This window comes from Ursus arctos, chromosome X, assembly GCF_023065955.2.
Source record: "Ursus arctos isolate Adak ecotype North America chromosome X, UrsArc2.0, whole genome shotgun sequence".
NCBI lineage: Eukaryota > Metazoa > Chordata > Mammalia > Carnivora > Ursidae > Ursus > Ursus arctos.
Window position 1 is genome coordinate 91,526,727 of NC_079873.1, and position 4,658 is coordinate 91,531,384.

Sequence of the window (4,658 nt, forward strand, 5' to 3'; positions counted from 1 at the left end):
TAATTGAGCACACCTTTGATTTAAGCGTTACCATTCCAGACCTTTTCCATTAAATAAAATCCATGCTAATGTAGCCAAACATTCTTAATTGCTTGAAACTACTATACCATTCACCTTTTTATCCAGATAACCAGCTGTCCTGCGTGTTGCTAAAAGTCACAAAAGTTTGAGGTGGCAAGTTTCAAACTGGTGGAAATGTGGGATTTAGGGAGTCATTCGACATCACACCTCATTTCCTTACTAAGTAGACATGGGAGAGGCAAAGAATTTTGTCTGTTCATCAGACGTGCGTTTTATTATTGGCCTTATCCAGGGCAGGAACGTCCAGAGCAGGAAACTGGCACTTCATCACTTTTAATATAAAGAGATTGAAGTTCTGGAAATTCCTGTTTGGCTACTTATCTAGATACCATGTAAATCCCATAAAATGATTCAGCTTGAGCTTGGAAAATAAAATTTCATTTTTATATTCTAACACAGTGAACACTTCTTAATTCCATTAACAATAATTATGCTGGAATTAAATTGCTTTTTTGTCTATCACGGCTCATTATGTTACACTCTTCATTGGAAAAAATGGACTCCGTGCTTGTAGACATTGATCCACGGCACCAAAGCATTTTTTTTAACCCCAAAACTGAGTAAACAACTGAAGGAACTATAGGGTCAGGATAAGGGTAAGTAAATGTAATTGTACCTGGATACTATATTCACTTTTTGAAAATGCTATTTTGTTTTAATCAGTGACACATAAGGAAAGATTGCTAAAGCATTTTCCCCTTATTACCATCTTAGCGCCCACGTAAATCAGTGGCTTTCAGTATCTGAGTGCCAGGAAAGTTCAGCTTCAAACAGTAATTTTCAAAGCCCTAAAAACCACAGAGAGAAATGAATCTATTACTTTGGTAATCCACCTGAAAGCTTCAATGCATAGTATTACTACTTTTGGAAATGTTCTCTTGCAAATAGGAATTGATGACGGTTTAGCTGTTTTAAGTTAACAGTCTTTGTGTGTCCATGTATACACGGGTGCGGAGTGAGTTTAGGGACAGATGCTTTGCAAATACTTCACCATTAACACAGTATTATCAGATCGGTATACAATTGAGGGAATTGGGGCCCGAAGGGGAGCAGAATTTGCTTCCCGAAAATACACCTCTTTGACATAGGATTATTTTAGGTTATTTTTAGGAAACATAGGAAGACATAGGAAAAGCTCTGAAAACCTGGTAGAAGTTACCCTTTTATAAGACAAATTTATATATTTTTAATTTTTTTGCAATTTCAGTTTTTTTTTCGATTTTATCATCTTAACCATTTTTTAAAAAAATTTTTTCATCATGATAAATATACTCTTTACCCCCAGCCCCTACTTCCCCCATCCCCCAACCCACCTCCCCTCCGGTAACCATCAATTTGTTCCCTATAGCTAAGAGTCTGTTTCTTTGTTTCTCTTTTTCTCGTTGCTCATTTTTTTTGTTTGTTTCTTAAATTCCACATAAGAGTGAAATTATATGGTATTTGTCTTTCTCTCACGGACTTGTTTCACTTAGCGTTATACTTTCTAGGCCTATCCATGTTGCTGCAAATAGCAAGATTTCATTCTTTTTTATGGCTCAATAATATTCTGTCCGATATTTTAATAATATTTTTTCTTCCAATCCATGAGCATGGAATGTCTTTCCATTTCGTCGTGTTGTCTTGAATTTCTTTCGTCAGTGTTTTATAGCTTTTAGAGTACAGGTCTTCCACCTCCTTGGTCAAGTTTATTCCTGAATATTTTATTTATTTATTTATTTATTTATTTATTTATTTATTTATTTTAACAACTGATAATCAATTTACTAGAAAGTTTGATTTAAGCATCTGCAATGGTGACTTCAATCTTGACTCCTGGCTCAATACTGATGGAAGTAATCTGCTTAACAATCTCAGAAGGAATGTGCAAATCAATGAGTCACTTGTGGATTCTCATCTGAAAAATGATCCCAAGTCTTAGAAACTTCACCACAAGGAGGTTTTTTGTTTTGTTTTGGTTTGGTTTTTTGTAGTGATTCTCAGAGTCTCCGTAGACATCCAAACTGGTTCTTTCACTTTGAGATTCCTTTCCTTTGCACCTCTGATCGAGTCAGCACCCACCTTCTCCAAAGATTTTCTGTTGCAGCTGGTTAGAGTAATTTTAATTCTGTGAGTCGCCATCTCTGGTTCCCTGGGTGTCTTCCCAGTGTCTTCAAAAGCCATGGCTGTGGCATAGCTTCCTGACCGACTTGTTCCTCAGTGACAGCAAACAGCAGTGAGTGAAGAGCAAGAGTGGGGTGACCAGAGCTCTGCTATAGCTGTGACCATGTCTTCCTCAGAGAGCTGAATATTTTGTTTTTGGTGCAACTGTAAATGAAATTATTTTCTTAATTTCACTTTCTGCTGCTTCATTATTATTGTATAGGAATGCAACCGATTTCTGTGCATGGATTTTGTATCCTGTGATTTTACTGAGTTCATGTATCAGTTCTAGTAGTTTTTCGTGGAGTCTTTGGGGTTTTCATTGTATAGTATCACGTTATCCGCAAATAGTGAGAGTTTTACTTCTTCCTTACCAATTTGGATGCCTTTTATTTCTTTATGTTGTCTGATTGCTGTAGCTAGGACTTCCAGTGCTATGTTGAATAAAAGTGGGGATAGTGATAAGACAGGTTTTGATTTCTTCTTTGAGAAATCTTCTTGGTTGACTGAGAAATCTCTATTTATAAAGGAAATCTGCAATTGTCAGTGTGTGTCCCTCTCTGTACTGAGAAGAGAAGGATGACTAAATCTCTAGAAATGCTTATCAATGGAGAAGGCAACAACTTAAATCTGCACAACAACCATATCCTCCTTTACTGTGCTTTTCCTGGTAACTTCCCATAACTGGGTCCCCAGCCTTATCATCTTCCTTGGTCTTTAGCTGGAGGTAGATTCAAGGTGGTGGCTTGGACCATTTTAGGAAGTTATTCTATTTTCCTGGGTATCTGCCATGTATACAGGAGGTATACAGGTTTTTAATCTTCCATTTGCTTTTCTCCTATCAATAGGGGAGGAGAGTTCCTCAGCCAAGAACCTAAAAGAGTAGAAGGAAAATTATTCTTCCTCCCTCATGGCCGTAGAACCAAAAGCATGAAATAAGGAGGTGATGTAGGAGTAATGAGATTCAGGACCACTATAGTCAAAATAACAAAATCCTTTACTGATGCTCTAGGAAGGAGGGATTAGATATTCTAGTTACAACCTGTAAGGAAATTTAAAAAATCCTGCCAGCAATAGACCCCTCTGTATGAATAGAGAAAGGAGAAATTTAACACAATGTAATATTGCATAAGCATGATCACATTCACATGTCTACAAGATGGCACAACAGTCTGGACAGACTTACAAAATCTGGACAGAATTTCAAATAAACACATAACTTAAAATAGAAGAAAGAACAATGAAGACTTCTCTTATCTCCTTGAGAGACGCGTAGATGCTCCGTGGTGTTGCTTGTATATCTCCTGAGACACTTACTTATATTCCCAAGGGGCAGAAGATATGTGAATTGAATTATAAAATCAAAAGGGTGAACCTCCTCTTCAGACATTTCAACTTTCACAAGATATCCTAAGGACAGAAAGATCTTCAAAGAAAATTTCATCATTTCACTCTTACAATCTACATCTGTAATTTATGATTTTTTAAATTGTTTAGGTATATTCATATGTGTTTACTATTTATAAAATTTATCTGTTAAAGTATATGTGGTTCTGCTGAGGATGAGTTGCCCCAAGATGTGCCACTTTGGCATGCAGATTATTTCAAACTGAAAAAATTAAGGCCCAAAAGACTCAGGAAGAAACTTCGATCTCCCCCGCTAACTGCCTCAGAGAATTTAGATGGAAGACTTGCTCCAGAAAGAGAGCAATCACTGTCGATAACTACATTATAACATGAACTAGGGATGGCAGACAGGAATTTAACAAAGTCTGTTTGTTAAAATTCCTCTCTGTGTTTCATCATTTCTGTGTGGCCCAGCAATCATTTGTTTACCAAGCATTTATTATTTTTCATCTTCCTGTGACTTGCTTTCCTTCCCTTTGAAGTTCCAGACTCCTAACCCCTTCTTCTTAGTTCAGGGTGACACACTTCTTTTTTCCTATCTTTGGAATCATTCATGTTTATGTGGATTCCCTGTAGTTAAGTAATTAAATTTGATTTTTTTTCTGTTGATCTCTCTCATGTCGATTTATTTTTTAGACCAGCCAGAAGAACCTCAAACAATAGAAAAAATTTTTCTTCCCTGCACAAACACATATCAAGGGGGTAAGAGTGGAGGCAGGAAGGACACCTGGCTTTCAGTCAGTACAGCATGTGACTCTTGATCTCAGGGTGGTGATTTCGAGCCCCATGTTGGGCAGAGAGTTTACTTTTAAAAAATGGAGGCAGGAAACTCTATGGAAATATTTGGTTGAAAGGAAACATTTTCTTAAAGTGTCAACACTGTCTGCCATGTCACAAACTTCTAGCCATACTTGCTCAATAAGAGGATATAAGAAAAGGTAAAGGCAGCTATTTTGCTAGAATTGCTCAAGACAAATATCAGAAACTAGCAAAACCTTAGACAAATGTATGGTATTGGTTATAAAAGTCAT

At 36.8% G+C, this 4,658-nt stretch overlaps 1 pseudogene; it reads right to left on the minus strand.

Moving 5' to 3' along the window:
- Positions 1-1,858: 1,858 nt before the first annotated feature.
- LOC113241215 (40S ribosomal protein S20-like) lies at positions 1,859-2,241 on the minus strand (annotated as a pseudogene).
- Positions 2,242-4,658: the final 2,417 nt, after the last annotated feature.